We start from the raw sequence: 22,982 nt of genomic DNA, 5'->3' as shown, positions 1-22,982 counted from the left end.
GGAGGGTAGAGGATAGGAGGGTAGGGGAAGAGGGTAGGAGGGTAGAGGATAGGAGGGTAGGAGGGGGACAATAGGAGGGTAGGGGTAGAGGATAGGAGGGTGGTAGGGGTAGAGGATAGGAGGGTGGTAGGGGTAGAGGATAGGAGGGGAGGGGAGGGGTGGAGGGTAGGAGGGGGAGGGTAGGGGTAGAGGATAGGAGGGGTGGAAGATAGGAGGATAGGAGGGGAAGATAAGGGGAGGATAGGATGGGTGGAGTTTTGAGTGAGGAGGATAGGATGGGTGGAGGATTTGAGGGAGGAGGATAGAATGGGTGGAGGGTGGGAGGGGGAGAGGATTGAATGGGTAGGAGGGGGAGGGTAGGAGGTGGAGGATATAAGGTTGGAGGATATAAGGGGTGGACGATAGGAGGGTAGGAGGATGGGAGGGTAGGAGGCGGAAAATAGGAGGGTAGGAGGATGGGAGGGTAGGAGGATGGGAGGTTAGGAGGGCGAGGATAGGAAGGAGGGAGAGGATAGGAGGGTGAGGATAGGAGGGTGAGGATAGGAGGGTGAGGATAGGAGGGTGAGGATAGGAGGGCGAGGATAGGACGGTAGGAGGGCGAGGATAGGACGGTAGGAGGGCGAGGATAGGACGGTAGGAGGGCGAGGATAGGACGGTAGGAGGGCGAGGATAGGAGGGAGAGGATAGGAGGATAGGAGGATAGGAGGATAGGAGGGCGAGGATAGGAGGGTGAGGATAGGAGGGAGAGGATAGGACGGTAGGAGGGCGAGGATAGGAGGGTGAGGAATGGAGGGCGAGGTTAGGACGGTAGGAGGGCGAGGATAGGACGGTAGGAGGGCGAGGATAGGACGGTAGGAGGGCGAGGATAGGACGGTAGGAGGGCGAGGATAGGAGGGCGAGGATAGGAGGGAGAGGATAGGAGGATAGGAGGATAGGAGGGCGAGGATAGGAGGGAGAGGATAGGACGGTAGGAGGGCGAGGATAGGAGGGTGAGGAATGGAGGGCGAGGATAGGACGGTAGGAGGGTGAGGATAGGACGGTAGGAGGGCGAGGATAGGACGGTAGGAGGGCGAGGATAGGACGGTAGGAGGGCGAGGATAGGACGGTAGGAGGGCGAGGATAGGAGGGCGAGGATAGGACGGTAGGAGGGCGAGGATAGGAGGGAGAGGATAGGAGGACAGGAGGGCGAGGATAGGAGGGCGAGGATAGGAGGGTAGGAGGGGGCGAGGATAGGAGGGCAGGAGGGCAAGGATAGGAGGATGAGGATAGGAGGGCGAGGATAGGAGGGTAGGAGGGCAAGGATAGGAGGATGAGGATAGGAGGGCGAGGATAGGAGGGTAGGAGGGCGAGGATAGAAGGATAGGAGGGCGAGGGTAGGAGGGCGAGGATAGGAGGAGGAGGGTAGGAGGGCGAGGATAGGAGGAGGAGGATAGGAGGGCGAGGATAGGAGGAGGAGGAGGATAGGAGGGTGAGGATAGGAGGGCGAGGATAGTAGGAGGGGGAGGATAGGAGGGCGAGGAGGATAGGAGGAGGAGGAGGATGGTTGTGTGCATGCGTAGAAAACATACATGCGAATTTCAAATTCTTTGACCTCTCAGAGAGGGTCTTCCTCGACCCCTAGCAACAGTCACCTCTAGATAACCTTGACAACAAGCTGAGCTGTGTCTCTAAGGCATGTCAGTAAAGGTTGTTGTCTAACTCCCCATCTCTTCAAGTTCTCTTGTCTGAACTTGTGTTTTACAGAGCCTTTTATTGGAAATACAAAGCTCTGGGGATTTGTCATGCATGTCTGATTTGGACAGTGTTCTGAGCTCTCAGTGAGGTGTGAGGGTGTGAGGTCTCTCTGTGAGGTTTGAGCTCTGGAAAAAAGATAAGTGTTAGCTCCTCGGTAGAGAGGGAGATGGGGTGGTGAGGGAAATATAAAAAGAAGGGAGAGACAGTGAGAGGAGGACAGAGACAGGATGATGAGGGAGAGGCAGGAGGATGAGGGAGAGACAGGGAGAGGAGGAGAGAGACAGGATGATGAGGGAGAGGCAGGAGGGTGAGGGAGAGGCAGGAGGATGAGGGAGAGGCAGGAGGATGAGGGAGAGGCAGGAGGGTGAGGGAGAGGCAGGAGGATGAGGGAGAGGCAGGGAGAGACAGGAGGATGAGGGAGAGGCAGGAGGGTGAGGGGGAGGCAGGAGGGTGAGGGGGAGGCAGGAGGGTGAGGGGGAGGCAGGAGGGTGAGGGAGAGACAGAGGCAGGAGGATGAGGGAGAGGCAGGAGGGAGAGGCAGGGGATGAGGGAGAGGCAGGGAGAGACAGGAGGTTGAGGCAGGGAGAGACAGGAGGGAGAGACAGGAGGGTGAGGGAGAGACAGGGAGAGGAGGAGAGACAGGAGGATGAGGGAGAGGCAGGGAGAGACAGGAGGGTGAGGGAGAGGCAGGAGGGTGAGGGAGAGGCAGGAGGGTGAGGGAGAGGCAGGAGGGTGAGGGAGAGGCAGGAGGGAGAGGGAGAGGCAGGAGGGAGAGGGAGAGGCAGGAGGGAGAGGCAGGAGGGTGAGGCAGGAGGGTGAGGGAGAGGCAGGAGGGTGAGGGAGAGGCAGGAGGGTGAGGGAGAGGCAGGAGGGTGAGGGAGAGGCAGGAGGGTGAGGGAGAGGCAGGAGGATGAGGGAGAGGCAGGAGGGTGAGGGGTAGAGATGGGGGTTGAGGGGTAGAGATGGGGGTTGACAAAGAGATGGAGGGGAAAGAGGGAGACGGGTGATAATGGGGAGGGAGGGAGAGAAGAGGAGGAAGAGGAGGAGAAAGGAAGAGAGAGAGGAGGAGGAAGAGGAAGAATGAGAGGAGGACAGCGGTTGTCAGTTATTCCTAGTCCTAATTTTGGAGCAGGGCCATGTTGCTATGAGACAAGGGGTGCATAGTAATTAACATGTCTTGTGTTGTCTCTTAATTGTTGGGATCAGTTCTCTGTGCTGCTCCGAGACAGAGAGAGTGTTTTCTTTGTTTAGGAGTGTTTGAGGGTGGGTGTTCTCGCTTGTGTGTGTGTGTGTGTGTGTGTGTGTGTGTGTGTGTGTGTGTGTGAGAGATATGATTCCATTTCATGTGGAGTTTTCCAGAGGTGGGCCCAAGTCACTATTTTTCCAGTCGCAAGGTCAGAGTCTCAATTCGAGTCCCAACTAGAACGGTTTGAGTCTCGAGTCGAGTCCCAACTAGAACGGTTTGAGTCTCGAGTCGAGTCCCAACTAGAACGGTTTGAGTCTCGAGTCGAGTCCCAACTAGAATGGTTTGAGTCTCGAGTCTTTTTTCAAACTTTTTCAAGTAAAATAAACTACACATTCAATAGCTTGTTCAATTACACATCTTTGTCTATGTATTGATGCTACCAGACAGACATTTTCATTATTTTGTCTACAACATATATGTCATAATACATTTGAACAGATTCCAAATGCAGCTTCATCTCCATCTCATACTGAAGACGAGTAGGTCTGGTCTAGTAATGCATCTCCATCTCATACTGAAGACCAGTAGGTCTGGTCTAGTAATGCATCTCCATTTCATACTGAAGACCAGTAGGTCTGGTCTAGTAATGCAGCTTCATCTCCATCTCATACTGAAGACCAGTAGGTCTGGTCTAGTAATGCAGCTTCATCTCCATTTCATCCTGAAGACCAGTAGGTCTGGTCTAGTAATGCATCTCCATTTCATACTGAAGACCAGTAGGTCTGGTCTAGTAATGCAGCTTCATCTCCATCTCATACTGAAGACGAGTCGGTCTGGTCTAGTAATTGCTGCCTCATTGCTGCTGAGCTTCAAGGTCAACAGTTCATATCCTGGATCCCCAAACAGTTTGTAGAGCTGCGTATTTACTATGCGTATTTACTATGCGTATTTACTATGCGTATTTACTATGTGTATTTACTATGACGATTTACTATGACTATGCCAATCCTCTCTCCCTCCAATTGACATTTGTGCTGCACCAGATCCTATCGCTGTAAATCAGCAATCTGTTCGCTTGCTCTGTTGTTCTCAAACTTTTGACCTGCAACCCCCACCCCACCCCACCACCAAAGGGGTGTTTCGCGACTCCGGTGCACAACCACCCCACCCCACCCCCAAAGGGGTGGTTCGCGACCCCGGTGCACAACTCCCCCCCACCCCACCCCCAAAGGGGTGGTTCGCGACCCCGGTGCACAACCCCCACCCCACCCCACCCCCAAAGGGGTGGTTCGCGACCCCGGTGCACAACCCCCCACCCCACCCCCAAAGGGCTGGTTCGCAACCCCGGTGCACAACCCCCCACCCCACCCCCAAAGGGCTGGTTCTGTCATTGCAGCCATAAACAGCGACGCATTTTCCAACTGCAGGACACCGACGTAAACTACATTTTGAGATGGAAGTCATTCATGTTAGCAGCCAATATCAACTAGGGATATGATGTCACTTCTCTGGGGTCCAACAGGATAATACACCCTACCTTTCCTGTATGCAGTGGAGATTGAAAGACAAGGAAAGCACAGTCTGTCTGCAACTTGTCTGTCACTTTGGAGGGCCTGCCTGCCTGCCTGTCTGCCTGCCTGTCTGCCTGCCCGCCCACCCGCCCGCCCTCATCCTCCTGCCTCTCTAGTGATGTTACAGCTGTCTTCAGACATACAGCCAGTAACCAGTCAAACTAGGTCTGTCTGAAATATGAACGTGATCAATGAATTAGCCAGGTAGCCTAACGTTATCGTTCTGGCCAAGATGTGTCCGTAGTGGATTGATAAACTGTATGGATAACTTTCTTTAATTATGGGTCATTTAAACGTAGGCATATTGGAGAAAATGAAACGAGAGCTGTTTTCTGGAGACTCGTCTGGGGACTCATCTGGATCTGCTGTCTGGAGACTCATCTGGATCCGCTGTCTGGAGACTCATCTGGATCTGCTGTCTGGAGACTCATCTGGATCTGCTGTCTGGAGACTCGTCTGGATCTGCTGTCTGGAGACTCGTCTGGATCTGCTGTCTGGAGACTCATCTGGAGACTCATCTGGAGACTCATCTGGAGACTCATCTGGAGACTCATCTGAATCTGCGCGCCCTCCTTTGAGCAGCTAATGCCGATCACTGGTCCTTGGTCAACAGTCAAGACGCGCAACTAGTTGATTCTGAAACAGAGATGAGTTGGGGTTTTTTAGACACTAATTTGGTGCGATACCGTAGGAAACCAGATCAAATAGGCTTAGGTGTGTGTGTGGTATCTGTAGACAATTTAAAATATGGATTGCACTGCGCTACGTCACCTGATCTGTATTGATTGACAGTTTTCTGGTCCAATCAGAGGGCCGACTGTGCAGTTCACTAGTCAATCTGTTGCAGGTTTATTTGTATTTTTTTGCAATGTGCAATGTGCAGCCTCTACGGCTGATATCTCTGGCGGCGAGGAGAGTAATCCTTGGAGACTGTGCCACAAAATGGGTGACAAAATGTTACAAAACCCGGCCACAGAATTTCAAGTCATCAGTCTCAAGTCCCCAAGTCTCAAGTCCCCAAGTCTCAAGTCATCAGTCTCAAGTCATCGAATGTGTGACTCCAGTCAGACTCGAGTCCAAGTCATGTGACTCGAGTCCACAACTCTGGAGGTTTCTGTGTTGTCATACACACCCTGGGACTCTTCTCCTTACCAGTAGATTATTCATCTATATCAGTTTCATCAATCACGCTCCTTACCATATCACAGTCTCAGTGACTCACTTCTCTCCCGGAAACACTGGCTCTGTCCCAAATAGCACCCTATTCCCTATATAGTGCACTACTATAGACCAGAACCCTATTCCCTATATAGTGGTACTACTATAGACCAGAGCCCTATTCCCTATATAGTATACTTAGACCAGGACCCTATTCCCTATATAGTGGTACTACTATAGACCAGAGCCCTATTCCCTATATAGTGCACTACTTTAGACCAGGGCCCTATTCCCTATATAGTGCACTACTTTAGACCAGGGCCCTATTCCCTATATAGTGCACTACTTTAGACCAGGGCCCTATTCCCTATATAGTGGTACTACTATAGACCAGAGCCCTATTCCCTATATAGTGCACTACTTTAGACCAGGGCCCTATTCCCTATATAGTGCACTACTTTAGACCAGGGCCCTATTCCCTATATAGTGCACTACTTTAGACCAGGGCCCTATTCCCTATATAGTGTACTACTATAGACCAGAGCCCTATTCCCTATATAGTGGTACTACTATAGACCAGAGCCCTATTCCCTATATAGTGGTACTACTATAGACCAGAGCCCTATTCCCTATATAGTGATGCTACTATAGACCAGAGCCCTATTCCCTATATAGTGGTACTACTATAGACCAGAGCCCTATTCCCTATATAGTGGTACTACTATAGACCTGGGCCCTCAGGACCGTTTAGGAGACAGTCTATCATTAGACTATTAATACATGTAATTATGCTACAGTAACAGGCCTGTTAAACAGCTACTAGTTTAACAGCTGGACTACACTGTAACCGAGAAGGGCTTGTGTCCCAAATGACTCCCTATTCCCTACATAGTGCACTACTTTAGACCAGAGTTCTATAATGCTCGTGAATAGGGTGCTAGTGAATAGGGTGCCTTTTTTGGGATATGGGCTTGGGAGTCGTAATGACCATTATAAGGGTCAGTGGGCTGTGTGGACACGTGCATACTGGACATAGTTGGAGGCTGTGTGTGTGTGTGTGTGTGTGTGAGTGTGTGTGTGTGTGTGTGTGTGTGTGTGTGTGTGTGTGTGTGAGAGCGTGCAGCAGAGACTCTGAAGGAAACCAATCTAATGGTCCTGATATTACTCTGTTCCTCTTCAGATTACATAAAGCCTCCAGCTCTTTCTCTTGTCATTGTGTTATTATGGAAATGTTTCTCTCTTTCTCTGGAGTTCAGAAGGGAAGGAGTCTGTTCGCAGAAGTGGGGTTTATTTTAGGTTTTTTTGCCCAAAAAGCTGTTAGAGTTATTTCACTTTTACTTTGATTTCTGATGCTGAATAAGAGCTTGATCTTTGGCCAGAGTTGTATTTTAGAAGCTAAACGGTTAGCTTCACTTCTGAATCTTGTACAAGAAGATTATTTTAGATGTACTGAGAACAAAAAAAGGTTGTGGCTTGTGTCAACAACAACAAACAGGAAACTGAAAGCCTTGTGGGGCGGAAAAAAATCTATTTTATATTTGTCAATAGGAGCACTTCTGCTCATCTTTTCCATGGAGAACACAGACCCATGCTGTTCTGCACAGTGGGATAAGGTGTGTCTTGGCCAGCCCAGTCCAGTCCCGTCCCAGCCCAGTCCAGAACCAGTCCAGTCCCAAGCCCAGTCCCAGTCCCGTCCCAGTCCCATCCCAGTCCCAGCCCAGTCCAGTCCCAGTCCCAGTCCCAGTCCCAGTCCCAGTCCCAGTCCAGTCCCAGTCCCAGTCCAGGTCCCAGTCCAGTCCCAGTCCCAGTCCCGTCCCAGTCCCAGCCCAGTCCCAGTCCCAGTCCCAGTCCAGTCCAGTCCCAGCCCAGTCCCAGTCCCAGCCCAGTCCCAGTCCAGTCCCAGCCCAGTCCAGTCCCAGTCCAGTCCAGTCCAGTCCCAGTCCAGTCCCAATCCCAGTCCCAGTCCAGTCCCAGTCCCAGTCCAGTCCAGTCCAGTCCCAGTCCAGTCCCAATCCCAGTCCCAGTCCCAGTCCAGTCCCAGTCCCAGTCCCAGTCCAGTCCCAGTCCAGTCCCAGTCCAGTCCCAGTCCCAGTCCAGTCCCAGTCCCAGTCCAGTCCCAGTCCAGTCCCAGTCCCAGTCCAGTCCCAGTCCCAGTCCAGTCCCAGTCCCAATCCCAGTCCCAGCCCAGTCCCAGTCCCAATCCCAGTCCCAGTCCCAGTCCAGTCCCAATCCCAGTCCCAGTCCAGTCCCAGTCCCAATCCCAATCCCAGTCCCAGTCCCAGTCCCAATCCCAGTCCCAATCCCAGTCCCAGTCCAGTCCCAATCCCAGTCCCAGTCCAGTCCCAGTCCCAATCCCAGTCCAGTCCCAGTCCCAATCCCAGTCCCAGTCCAGTCCCAATCCCAGTCCCAGTCCCAGTCCCAGTCCAGTCCCAGTCCAGTCCCAACGAGAACCAAAAGTAATATAATACAGTGTTGTGAAAAAAATATTGGCCCCACTTTCTAATTTTCTCTACTTTTGCATATTTTTTTTATACTGGAATGTTGTCAGATCTTCAACCAAAACCTAATATTAGATAAAGGGAACCTGAGTGAACAAATAAGACAACAATTCATATACTTGTTTAATTTCTTTGATGAACAAAGTTATGCAACACTCAATGCCCCAGTGTGTAAAAGTAATTGCCCCCGAGGACACTCAGTAACTGGTTGCTCCACCTTGTATCTGCGACGACTCCAACCAAACGCTTCCTGTAGTTGATCAGTCTCTCACGTCGCTGTGGAGTTTTTCTTTGGCCCACTCTTCCATGCAGAACTGCTGTAACTCGGCGCCGTTTGTGGGTTTTCAAACATGAACTGCTCGTTTCAAGTCCTGCCACAACATCTCCGTTGGTATTAGGTCTGGACTTTGACTAGGCCATTCCAAAACTTCAAATGTGTTTTGCTTTTTAGCCATTTTCATATAGACTTGATGTTTTGGATCGTTGTCTTGCTGCATGTCCCAGCTGTGCTTCAGCTTCAGCTCACAAACAGATGGCCTGACATTCTCCTGTAGAATTATCTGATACAGAGCAGAATTCATGGTTCCTTCTATTAAGGCAAGTCGCTTAGATCCTGAGGCAGCAAATCCTCCTCAAACCATCACACCACCATCACCATGCTGGACCCCAAACCATCACACCACCATCACCATGCTGGACCCCAAACCATCACATCACCATGCTGGGCCCCAAACCATCACACCACCACCATGCTGGACTCCAAACCATCACACCACCACCATGCTTGACCTTTGGCATGAGGTTCTGGGAATGAAGTGTTTGGTTTTCGCCAGGCATAATTTGGACCCATGTCGTCCAAAAAGTTATACTTTTGACTCATATGTCCATAGAACATTCTTCCAAGAGTCTTGATGATCATCCAGGTGCTTTTTGGCAAACTGGAGTCAACCTTTTTGGACGAGATGGGTCCCATTATGCCTGGCGAACACCAAAGGACTTCAGGGGCTTATTCTGTTGCAAAAAGTTTCGTAAATGGAATGAAATAGGGAGGGACCTACCTGAATTTGTCCAATAGAAACTCTTGTTTTAGTGTTTGGACAAATGATTACACCCCAGGTGTGCACATGCAAAACTGTGGCCCACTGAGGTTTCCCAAACTGGTTTCCCAAACTGGCTGCCAACTGAGGTTTCCCAAACTGGTTTCCCAAACTGGCTGCCAACTGAGGTTTCCCAAACTGTTTGTGCTTTGACCCGATTCCATGTCCCTGTGGCCCAGCAAGGCACGTACCCCCTCAAGCTGCTCCAGGTATTTCCGTTGTGCCCTTGAGCAAGGCACTAACCCCCTCGAGCTGCTCCAGATATTTCCGTTGTGCCCTTGAGCAAGGCACTAACCCCCTCAAGCTGCTCCAGGTATTTCCGTTGTGCCCTTGAGCAAGGCACTAATCCCCTCAAGCTGCTCCAGGGGCACCACCGCATCTCCTACTAACGTGTCATTTCCTGTCTCCCTTCAGGTGATCATCAACAGCACCATCACCCCAAACATGACCTTCACCAAGACCTCCCAGAAGTTTGGCCAATGGGCTGACAGCAGAGCCAACACAGTGTTCGGACTGGGGTTCGCCTCCGAGCAGCAGCTGGCCAAGGTACTGATTGGTTCATTGATTTTCTGTTACAATTTTAAAAAGACAAAGCTATTTCATCGCTACTGTTAAGATATAGCTGTTCCGTCACTACCGGCAACATAAAGCCATTCCGTCACTACCGGCAACATAAAGCCATTCCGTCACTACCTCTGTGTTTGTTTGGTCCAGTATTTGTTGTTGTTGTTTGGGAACCACCTTGGATATGAGTTGATTAATCATCTCATGGGATTTTATCCTTCACATATTTTACAATGAATAAATAGTAGATAGTCTAGTTTGTCCCTGAGCTCATCATGTCAGAGTAACTCACCTCCACCGTGAGTTACATCCCAACGGCACCCTATTGTCTTTATAGTGCACTACTTTAGACTAAGGCCTATAGGGGTGATGGTGCACTACTTTAGACTAAGGCCTATAGGGCTGATGGTGCACTACTTTTGACTAAGGCCTATAGGGGTGATGGTGCACTACTTTAGACTAAGGCCTATAGGGCTGATGGTGCACTACTTTAGACTAAGGCCTATAGGGCTGATGGTGCACTACTTTTGACTAAGGCCTATAGGGGTGATGGTGCACTACTTTAGACTAAGGCCTATAGGGCTGATGGTGCACTACTTTAGACTAAGGCCTATAGGGCTGATGGTGCACTACTTTAGACTAAGGCCTATAGGGCTGATGGTGCACTACTTTAGACTAAGGCCTATAGGGGTGATGGTGCACTACTTTAGACCAAGGCCTATAGGGGTGATGGTGCACTACTTTAGACCAAGGCCTATAGGGGTGATGGTGCACTACTTTAGACTAAGGCCTATAGGGGTGATGGTGCACTACTTTAGACTAAGGCCTATAGGGCTGATGGTGCACTACTTTAGACTAAGGCCTATAGGGCTGATGGTGCACTACTTTAGACTAAGGCCTATAGGGCTGATGGTGCACTACTTTAGACTAAGGCCTATAGGGCTGATGGTGCACTACTTTAGACCAAGGCCTATAGGGGTGATGGTGCACTACTTTAGACTAAGGCCTATAGGGGTGATGGTGCACTACTTTAGACTAAGGCCTATAGGGGTGATGGTGCACTACTTTAGACTAAGGCCTATAGGGGTGATGGTGCACTACTTTTGACTAAGGCCTATAGGGGTGATGGTGCACTACTTTTGACCAGGTTCCATTTGGGACATGTGATTACATCATCATTAACTTCTGTAGGGTAGGGGGCAGCATTCGGAATTTTGGATGAAAAGCATGCCCAAATTAAACGGCCTGCTACACGGCCCAGAAGATATGATATGCATATAACTGGTAGATGTGGATAGTTTCCAAAACTGTTCAAATAGTGTCTGTGAGTATAACAGAACTGATTTGTCAGGCAAAAACCTGAGAAAAATCCATTCAGGAAGTAGTTTTTTTTTTTTGTTGTTGTAGTTTTCTATTCAATGCCATTACAGTATCCATTAACTTAGGACTCAATTTGCAGTTCCTATGCCTTCCACTAGATGTCAACAGTCTTTAGAAATTGTTTCAGGCTTGTATTCTTATAAATTAGGGAGTAAGATCAGTCTGAATGAGTGGACCCTGATGTGTCACAGAGCTTTTTCATGCTCGCGACCGAGAGAGTGCATTTCTTGTTTACCTTTTATATTGACTACGTTATTAGATATTAGAGATCATTTAGGCTAAAAGCAACCTGAGGATTGAATATAAACATCGTTTGACATGTTTCTATGAACTTTACGGATACAATTTCTGAAGAAAACTCGCAAACAAAACAGAGGTTTTTGGATATAAAGAGACTTTATAGAAGAAAAGGAACATTTATTGAGTAAATTAATGTCTTCTGAGTGCAACCATATGAAGATCATCAAAGGTAAGAGATGAATTTTATCTCTATTTCTGAGTTTTGTAACTCTTCTGCTTGGCTGGTTACTGTTTGTAATGATTTGTCTGCTGGGCGATGTTCTCAAATAATCGTAAGGTATGCTTTCGCCGTAAAGCATTTTTTTCAATCTGACACCGTGGTTGGATTCACAAGAAGTTAATCTTTAAACCTATGTAAAATAGTTGTATCTTTTCTGAATTTTTATAATGAGTATTTCTGTATTTGAATTTGGCGCTCTGCAATCTCACTGGATGTTGGCCATATTCTAGCATTCCACATACCCTAGAGAGGTTAAGCGACACACACACATCGCTTGTCTCCAGTGATTTTTGTTTTTATATTTGAACTTGTATTAATAAATCTTTATCCTTGTTTATTTTTCTCATCTTGTTTCAGTTTGCTGAGAAGTTCCAGGAAGTGAAGGAAGCAGCGAAGCTGGCCAGGGACAAGTCACAGGAGAAGATGGAGACATCGAGTAACAATTCCCAGGTAACATACGGGCACACACACACAGACATATGGTCACACACACACACACACACACACACACACGTGTGCACAGATACATACAGTTGAAGTCAGACGTTTAAATCAAATCAAATCAAATTTGATTTGTCACATACACATGGTTAGCAGATGTTAATGCAAGTGTAGCGAAATGCTTGTGCTTCTAGTTCCGAAAATGCTGTAATAACCAACAAGTAATCTAACTAACAATTCCAAAACTACTGTCTTATACACAGTGTAAGGGGATAAAGAATATGTACATAAGTATATATGAATGAGTGATGGTACAGAGCAGCATAGGCAAGATACAGTAGATGCTATCGAGTTTAGTATATACATATGAGATGAGTATGTAAACAAAGTGGCATAGTTAAAGTGGCTAGTGATACATGTATTACATAAGGATGCAGTCGATGATATAGAGTACAGTATATACGTATGCATATGAGATGAATAATGTAGGGTAAGTAACATTACATAAGGTAGCATTGTTTAAAGTGGCTAGTGATATATTTACATTTCCCATCAATTCCCATTATTAAAGTGGCTGGAGTTGAGTCAGTGTCAGTGTGTTGGCAGCAGCCACTCAATGTTAGTGGTGGCTGTTTAACAGTCTGATGGCCTTGAGATAGAAGCTGTTTTTCAGTCTCTCGGTCCCAGCTTTGATGCACCTGTACTGACCTCGCCTTCTGGATGATAGCGGGGTGAACAGGCAGTGGCTCGGGTGGTTGATGTCCTTGATGATCTTTATGGCCTTCCTGTAACATCGGGTGGTGTAGGTGTCCTGGAGGGCAGGTAGTTTGCCCCCGGTGATGCGTTGTGCAGACCTCACTACCCTCTGGAGAGCCTTACGGTTGTGGGCGGAGCAATTGCCATACCAGGCAATCTGTAGAAGTTTGTGAGTGTTTTTGGTGACAAGCCAAATTTCTTCAGCCTCCTGAGGTTGAAGAGGCGCTGCTGCGCCTTCTTCACTCTTCACGATGCTGTCTGTGTGAGTGGACCAATTCAGTTTGTCTGTGATGTGTATGCCGAGGAACTTAACTTGCTACCCTCTCCACTACTGTTCCATCGATGTGGATAGGGGGTGTTCCCTCTGCTGTTTCCTGAAGTTACATACGTTGGAGTCATTAACTCGTTTTTTCAACCACTCCACAAATGTCTTGTTAACAAACTATAGTTTAGGCAAGTCGGTTAGGACATCTACTTTGTGCACAGCACGAGTAATTCTTCCAACAAATGTTTACAGACATATTATTTCACTTATAATTCACTGTATCACAATTCCAGTGGGTCAGACGTTTACATACACTAAGTTGACTGTGCCTTTAAACAGCTTGATGTCATGACTTTGGAAGCTTCTGATTGGCTAATTGACATCATTTGAGTCAATTGGAGGTGTACCTGTGGATGTATTTCAAGGCCTACCTTCAAACTCAGTGCCTCTTTGCTTGACATCAAGGCTTATTTCTTTTGATTTTCCCAAGACCTGTAGACCTCCAAGTCTGGTTCATCTTTGGGAGCAATTTCCAAACGCCTGAAGGTACCACATTCATATGTACAAACAATAGTAGGCAAGTATAAACACCATGGGACCACGCAGCTGTCATACCACTCAGGAAGGAGACGCGTTCTGTCTCCTAGAGATGAAGGTACCTTGGTGCGAAAAGTGCAAATCAATCCCAGAACAACAGCAAAGGATCTTGTGAAGATGCTGGAGGAAACAGGTACAAACGTATCTATATTCACAGTAAAACGAGTCGACATAACCTGAAAGGCCGCTCAGCAAGGAAGAAGCCACTGCTCCAAAACCGCCATAAAAAAGCCAGACTACGGTTTGCAACTGCACATGGGGACAAAGAATGTACTTTTTGGAGAAATGTCCTCTGGTCTGATGAAACAAAAATAGAACTGTTTGGCCATAATGACCATCGTTATGTTTGGAGGAACAAGGGGAGGCTTGCAACCCGAAGAACACCATCCCAACCGTAAGGCACGGGGATGGCAGAATCATGTTGTGGGGGTGCTTTGCTGCAGGAGGGACTGGTGCACTTCACAAAATAGATGGCATCATGAGGAGGGACAATTATGTGGATGGACAATTATGTGGATATATGAAGCAACATCTCAAGACATCAGTCAGGAAGTTAAATCTTGGTCACAAATGGGTCTTCCAAATGGACAATGACCTCAAGCATACTTCCAAAGTTGTGGAAAAATGGCTTAAGGACAACAAAGTCAAGGTATTGGAGTGACCATCACAAAGCCCTGACCTCAATCCCATAGAAAATGTGTGGGCAGAACTGAAAAAGCATGCGCGAGCAAGGAGGCCTACAAACCTGACTCAGTTACACCAGCTCTGTCAGGTGGAATGGGCCAAAATTCACCCAACTTATTGTGGAAGGCTGCCCGAAACATTTGACCCAAGTTAAACAATTTAAAGGCAATGCTACCAAATACTAATTGAGTGTATGTAAACTTCTGACCCACTGGGAATGTGATGAAAGAAATAAAAGCTGAAATAAATCATTCTCTCTACTATTATTCTGACATTTCACATTCTTAAAATAAAGTGTTGATCCTAACTGACCTAAGACAGACTAAGGTGTATGTTATCTTCCGACTTCAACTGTACATACACACACTCAGTAATGAGTGACTAGGTGTAGTAAAGTGATACTTGGTGTGTGGGGGTCAAAGGTGACCGGGAGTCACTTATCATCTGCCAGCCGCCAAACAGACACATAATCTACCCTGGGAGGCTGTAATGTGACGGGTCAGAGCTGTAAAAGGTCTGCTGGATTGTGTTACATCATCTCATCAACAGCCTGAGGACAGTATTCTGACTGTCAGTTCTATTCTAACATGTCCTCTCATTAGTGTTCTGACTGTCAGTTCTGTTCTAACATGTACTCTCATTAGTATTCTGACTGTCAGTTCTGTTCTAACATGTACTCTCATTAGTATTCTAACATGTACTCTCATTAGTATTCTGACTGTCAGTTCTGTTCTAACATGTCCTCTCATTAGTATTCTAACATGTCATCTCATTAGTATTCTAACTGTCAGTTCTATTCTAACATGTCCTCTCATTAGTATTCTGACTGTCAGTTCTGTTCTAACATGTCCTCTCATTAGTATTCTAACATGTCCTCTCATTAGTATTCTAACATGTCCTCTCATTAGTATTCTAACATGTCATCTCATTAGTATTCTAACATGTCATCTCATTAGTATTCTGACTGTCAGTTCTGTTCTAACATGTCATCTCATTAGTATTCTAACATGTCATCTCATTAGTATTCTAACATGTCATCTCATTAGTATTCTAACATGTCATCTCATTAGTATTCTAACATGTCATCTCATTAGTATTCTAACATGTCATCTCATTAGTATTCTAACATGTCATCTCATTAGTATTCTAACATGTCATCTCATCAGTATTCTAACTGTCAGTTCTGTTCTAACATGTCATCTCATTAGTATTCTAACATGTCATCTCATTAGTATTCTAACATGTCATCTCATCAGTATTCTAACTGTCAGTTCTATTCTAACATGTCCTCTCATTAGTATTCTGACTGTCAGTTCTGTTCTAACATGTACTCTCATTAGTATTCTGACTGTCAGTTCTGTTCTAACATGTACTCTCATTAGTATTCTGACTGTCAGTTCTGTTCTAACATGTCCTCTCATTAGTATTCTGTCTGCCAGTTCTATTCTAACATGTCCTCTCATTAGTATTCTGACTGTCAGTTCTGTTCTAACATGTCCTCTCATTAGTATTCTAACATGTCATCTCATTAGTATTCTGACTGTCAGTTCTATTCTAACATGTCCTCTCATTAGTATTCTGACTGTCAGTTCTGTTCTAACATGTCCTCTCATTAGTATTCTAACATGTCCTCTCATTAGTATTCTAACATGTCATCTCATTAGTATTCTAACATGTCATCTCATTAGTATTCTAACATGTCATCTCATTAGTATTCTAACATGTCATCTCATTAGTATTCTGACTGTCAGTTCTGTTCTAACATGTCATCTCATTAGTATTCTAACATGTCATCTCATTAGTATTCTAACATGTCATCTCATTAGTATTCTAACATGTCATCTCATTAGTATTCTAACATGTCATCTCATTAGTATTCTAACATGTCATCTCATTAGTATTCTAACATGTCATCTCATCAGTATTCTAACTGTCAGTTCTGTTCTAACATGTCATCTCATTAGTATTCTAACTGTCAGTTCTATTCTAACATGTCCTCTCATTAGTATTCTAACATGTCATCTCATTAGTATTCTAACATGTCATCTCATCAGTATTCTAACTGTCAGTTCTGTTCTAACATGTCCTCTCATTAGTATTCTAACATGTCATCTCATTAGTATTCTGACTGTCAGTTCTGTTCTAACATGTCATCTCATTAGTATTCTAACATGTCATCTCATTAGTATTCTGACTGTCAGTTCTGTTCTAACATGTCATCTCATTAGTATTCTGACTGTCAGTTCTGTTCTAACATGTCATCTCATTAGTATTCTGACTGTCAGTTCTATTCTAACATGTCCTCTCATTAGTATTCTAACATGTCATCTCATTAGTATTCTGACTGTCAGTTCTGTTCTAACATGTCCTAACATGACATGTTAGAATAGAACTGACAGTCAGAATACTAATGAGATGACATGTTAGAACAGAACTGACAGTCAGAATACTAATGAGATGACATGTTAGAACAGAACTGACAGTCAGAATACTAATGAGATGACATGTTAGAATACTAATGAGATGACATGTTAGAATACTAATGAGAGGACATGTTAGAATACTAATGAGAGGACATGTTAGAACAGAACTGACAGTCAGAATACTAATGAGATGACATGTTAGAATACTAATGAGATGACATGTTAGAATACTAATGAGAGGACATGTTAGAACAGAACTGACAGTCAGAATACTAATGAGATGACATGTTAGAATAGAACTGACAGTTAGAATACTAATGAGATGACATGTTAGAATACTAATGAGAGGACATGTTAGAACAGAACTGACAGTCAGAATACTAATGAGATGACATGTTAGAACAGAACTGACAGTCAGAATACTAATGAGATGACATGTTAGAATACTAATGAGAGGACATGTTAGAACAGAACTGACAGTTAGAATACTAATGAGATGACATGTTAGAACAGAACTGACATGTCATCTCATTAGTATTCTGACTGTGTACGCTCCCTATTTAAGCCCCTAAACTCCCTGGATATATTGATATCCAGGTTGAGGCCCAAATGGAACCCTATCCACTACGTTTGACCAGAGCCAATGACCACCGTAGCATGTGTTCTCTTTATTTGGTCAGACATCAGATCGTTTAATCACATTCATATTCAGAGGAAACTGGACTCTCTTACTGTGTATTACTCTCCATTTATTAGATAAAGTTGAATAGGTTTTTTTTTTTTTTTTTTTTTTAAATTTGCATAGATAATTATTTAATATGTGCTCTCCTGGGCTGTAATGATAATATCTTCATTAATTAGCAATAGTTGGTTGTTTTGGGATGTAGAATCTCTCTTCGACAGAGCTACGTTAACCTAACTGGTACCTTTTAGAATCTGTGGGGAAGGAATGGGAATGTGTGGGCTAACGAGCAGCAGTAGTTCCAGTGTTTGGGGTTTTCCATCACTGGTTATTTGGACAAATCGCATCTATCACATTTCTGAAGGGGCCATTCGGCCCCTGTCATTTGTTGAGAGACGGTGGAGCTCCTCGTTCCAGCATCTCTTAATCCCCTCAGATATGGAACCAGAAATTAATCCAGCAACTGACCAATCATGTGAGACTTTAGTTCCGGGTTAACCGAGATGGTTCTATTCATTAATATATTGCTGGTTTACCTGATAAAACCCTGGCAACACAGAGAGAGGAGAGGATGTCTGTGTCCTAAATAGAACCCTATTCCCTATATAGTGGTACTACTATAGACCAGAGCCCTATTCCCTATATAGTGGTACTACTATAGACCAGAGCCCTATTCCCTATATAGTGGTACTACTATAGACCAGGGCCCTCTTCCCTATATAGTGAACTACTATAGACCAGAGCCCTATTCCTTATATAGTGGTACTACTATAGACCAGAGCCCTATTCCCTATATAGTGAACTACTATAGACCAGAACCCTATTCCTTATATAGTGGTACTACTATAGACCAGAGCCCTATTCCCTATATAGTGAACTACTATAGACCAGAACCCTATTCCCTATATAGTGCACTACTTTGAACCAAAGCCCTATTCCCTATAAAGTGGTACTACTATAGACCAGAGCCCTATTCCCTATATAGTGGTACTACTATAGACCAGGGCCCTCTTCCCTATATAGTGCACTACTATAGACCAGGGCCCTCTTCCCTATATAGTGCACTACTATAGACCAGAGCCCTATTCCCTATATAGTGGTACTACGATAGCCCAGAGCCCTATTCCCTATATAGTGGTACTACTATAGACCAGACCCTATTCCCTATATAGTGGTACTACTATAGACCAGAGCCCTATTCCCTATATAGTACACTACTATAGACCAGAGCCCTATTCCCTATATAATGTACTACTATAGACCAGAGCCCTATTCCCTATATAGTGGTACTACTATAGACCAGGGCCCTCTTCCCTATATAGTGGTACTACTATAGACCAGAGCCCTATTCCCTATATAGTGGTACTACTATAGACCAGAGCCCTATTCCCTATATAGTACACTACTATAGACCAGAGCCCTATTCCCTATATAATGTACTACTATAGACCAGAGCCCTATTCCCTATATAGTGGTACTACTATAGACCAGGGCCCTATTCCCTATATAGTGAACTACTATAGACCAGAACCCTATTCCCTATATAGTGCACTACTTTGAACCAAAGCCCTATTCCCTATATAGTGGTACTACTATAGACCAGAGCCCTATTCCCTATATAGTGGTACTACTAAAGACCAGGGCCCTCTTCCCTATATAATGTACTACTATAGACCAGAGCCCTCTTCCCTATATAGTGGTACTACTATAGACCAGGGCCCTATTCCCTATATAGTGGTACTACTATAGACCAGAGCCCTATTCCCTATATAATGTACTACTATAGACCAGAGCCCTATTCCCTATATAGTGAACTACTATAGACCAGAACCCTATTCCCTATATAGTGCACTACTTTGAACCAGAGCCCTATTCCCTATATAGTGGTTCTACTATAGACCAGAGCCCTATTCCCTATATAGTGGTACTACTATAGACCAGGGCCCTCTTCCCTATATAGTACACTACTATAGACCAGAGCCCTATTCCCTATATAATGTACTACTAGAGCCCTATTCCCTATATAGTGGTACTACTATAGCCCAGAGCCCTATTCCCTATATAGTGGTACTACTATAGACCAGGGCCCTATTCCCTATATAGTGGTACTACTATAGACCAGGGCCCTATTCCCTATATAGTGGTACTACTATAGACCAGAGCCCTATTCCCTATATAGTGGTACTACTATAGACCAGAGCCCTATTCCCTATATAGTACACTACTATAGACCAGAGCCCTATTCCCTATATAATGTACTACTATAGACCAGAGCCCTATTCCCTATATAGTGGTACTTCTATAGCCCAGAGCCCTATTCCCTATATAGTGGTACTACTATAGACCAGGGCCCTATTCCCTATATAGTGGTACTACTATAGACCAGGGCCCTATTCCCTATATAGTGGTACTACTATAGCCCAGAGCCCTATTCCCTATATAGTGGTACTACCATGGACCAGGGCCCTATTCCCTATATAGTGGTACTACTACAGACCAGGGCCCTATTCCCTATATAGTGGTACTACTATAGACCAGAGCCCTATTCCCTATATAGTGAACTACTATAGACCAGAACCCTATTCCCTATATAGTGCACTACTTTGAACCAGAGCCCTATTCCCTATATAGTGGTACTACTATAGACCAGGGCCCTCTTCCCTATATAGTGCACTACTATAGACCAGGGCCCTATTCCCTATATAGTGGTACTACTATAGACCAGGGCCCTATTCCCTATATAGTGGTACTACTATAGACCAGAGCCCTATTCCCTATATAGTGAACTACTATAGACCAGAACCCTATTCCCTATATAGTGCACTACTTTGAACCAGAGCCCTATTCCCTATATAGTGGTACTACTATAGACCAGAGCCCTATTCCCTATATAGTGGTACTACTATAGACCAGGGCCCTCTTCCCTATATAGTACACTACTATAGACCAGAGCCCTATTCCCTATATAATGTACTACTATAGACCAGAGCCCTATTCCCTATATAGTGGTACTACTATAGACCAGGGCCCTATTCCCTATATAGTGGTACTACTATAGACCAGAGCCCTATTCCCTATATAGTGAACTACTATAGACCAGAACCCTATTCCCTATATAGTGCACTACTTTGAACCAGAGCCCTATTCCCTATATAGTGGTACTACTATAGACCAGGGCCCTATTCCCTATATAGTGGTACTACTATAGACCAGGGCCCTATTCCCTATATAGTGAACTACTATAGACCAGAACCCTATTCCCTATATAGTACACTACTTTGAACCAGAGCCCTATTCCCTATATAGTGGTACTACTATAGACCAGGGCCCTCTTCCCTATATAGTGGTACTACTATAGACCTATGGAGCTCTGCCTCAGTGTTTTCTATCACCATCAACACCCTGTTTTAAGACTCTTTATGTTGGTGTTTCCGTTATTTTGGCGGTAACAACTCCGTGTCCCAAATGGCTCCCTATTGACCCTGGTCAAAAGTAGTGGACTATATAGGGAATAGGGTGCCATTGGGGATTCAGAGGGTGGTTTGAGAGGTGTTTTTCTAGCCTCTCACCCAGCCAGCCAGTCTTAGCCTGCCAGGTCTGCTCAGTACACTCTGTTACTATTGACATGCCCCAAATGGCACACTATTCCCCATAGACCCTGGTCTAAAGTAGTGCCCTATATTGGGAATAGGGTGCCATTTGGGATGTAGGTTATAACTACATGGTGTTTCAGAGCTGGTCAGTACTAACTAGCTGTTACTATAACTACATGGTGTTTCAGAGCTGGTCAGTACTAACTAGCTGTTACTATAACTACATGGTGTTTCAGAGCTGGTCAGTACTAACTAGCTGTTACTATAACTACATGGTGTTTCAGAGCTGGTCAGTACTAACTAGCTGTTACTATAACTACATGGTGTTTCAGAGCTGGTCAGTACTAACTAGCTGTTACTATAACTACATGGTGTTTCAGAGCTGGTCAGTACTAACTAGCTGTTACTATAACTACATGGTGTTTCAGAGCTGGTCAGTACTAACTAGCTGTTACTATAACTACATGGTGTTTCAGAGCTGGTCAGTACTAACTAGCTGTTACTATAACTACATGGTGTTTCAGAGCTGGTCAGTACTAACTAGCTGTTACTATAACTACATGGTGTTTCAGAGCTGGTCAGTACTAACTAGCTGTTTACTATCTGACTGTTTAACTACAGATGGCAGGAGTCTGACTCAGCTCTATGAAGCAGAATCATCCTCTGGTATCTGACATGATAAATTGTCCTCTTCCTCCCCCTCATCCAGGAGTCGGGTCGTGAGACCCCTCGTCCACCCAGGCCTCCAGCATCAACGGGACGGACGATGAGAAGATCTCCCACGGAGGACCGGAGACCGCAGCGCTGATGAGCGAGAACGACAAACTCAAGACCACTGTGGAACAGAGGTAAGAAGGGAGGGGGATAGGTAAGGAGGGAGGGGGAGAGGTAAGGAGGAGAGGTAAGGAGGGGGAGAGGTAAGGAGGGAGGGGTAGGGAGGGGGAGAGGGAGAGGTGAGGGGTAAGGAGGGAGAAGTAAGGAGGGAGAGGGAGAGGTAAGGAGGGAGGGGGGAGAGGTAAGGAGGGAGGGGTAGGGGGAGAGGTAAGGAGGGAGGGGAGAGGTAAGGAGGGAGGGGTAGGGGGAGAGGTAAGGAGGGAGAGGGAGAGGTAAGGAGGGGAGGGGTAGGGGGAGAGGTAAGGAGGGAGAGGGAGAGGTAAGGAGGGAGGGGGAGAGGTAAGGAGGGAGAGGGAGAAGTAAGGAGGGAGGGGGAGAGGGAAGGAGGGAGGGGGGGGGAGAGTTAAGGAGTAGGGGGAGAGGTAAGGAGGAGGAAGGGGAGAGATAAGGAGGGAGGGGGAGAGGTGAGGGGGAGAGGGGGAGAGGAAAGGAAGGGGGAGATAAGGAGGGAGGGGAGAGGTATGGAGGGGGAGGAAATTAGGGAGGGGTAGGGGAGATGTATGGAGGGGGAGGTATGGAGGGGGGGAGGTAATTAGGGAGGGGTAGGGGAGAGGTATAGAGGGGGAGGTAATTAGGGAGGGGTAGGGGAGAGGTATGGAGGGGGAGAGGTATGGGGGAGAGGTATGGAGGGGGAGGTATGGAGGGAGAGGTATGGAGGGGGAGGTATGGGGGAGGTATGGAGGGGGAGGTATGGGGGGAGGTATGGGGGAGAGGTATGGAGGGGGAGGTATGGGGGGAGGTATGGGGGGAGAGGTATGGAGGGGGAGGTATGGAGGGGAGGTATGGAGGGGGAGGTATGGGGGAGGTATGGGGGGAGAGGTATGGAGGGAGAGGTATGGAGGGGGAGGTATGGAGGGGGAGGTATGGGGGGGGGGAGAGGTATGGAGGGGGAGGTATGGAGGGGGAGGTATGGAGGGGGAGGTATGGGGAGATAACAAC

General features: G+C 46.1%; 1 long non-coding RNA gene across 1 annotated transcript; it reads left to right on the top strand.

The window, feature by feature from the left end:
* Positions 1–9,045: 9,045 nt before the first annotated feature.
* Positions 9,046–21,878, top strand: LOC121843313. The gene is made up of 3 exons (XR_006081492.1): positions 9,046–9,790; positions 12,066–12,158; positions 21,859–21,878. It is a non-coding gene; the product is annotated as an uncharacterized LOC121843313 (long non-coding RNA).
* Positions 21,879–22,982: the final 1,104 nt, after the last annotated feature.

The sequence above is a fragment of the Oncorhynchus tshawytscha genome, unplaced genomic scaffold (assembly GCF_018296145.1).
Source record: "Oncorhynchus tshawytscha isolate Ot180627B unplaced genomic scaffold, Otsh_v2.0 Un_contig_15844_pilon_pilon, whole genome shotgun sequence".
Lineage (NCBI taxonomy): Eukaryota > Metazoa > Chordata > Actinopteri > Salmoniformes > Salmonidae > Oncorhynchus > Oncorhynchus tshawytscha.
The sequence above is the reverse complement of the archived record's forward strand: the minus strand, read 5'-3'. Positions and strand labels throughout refer to the sequence as shown.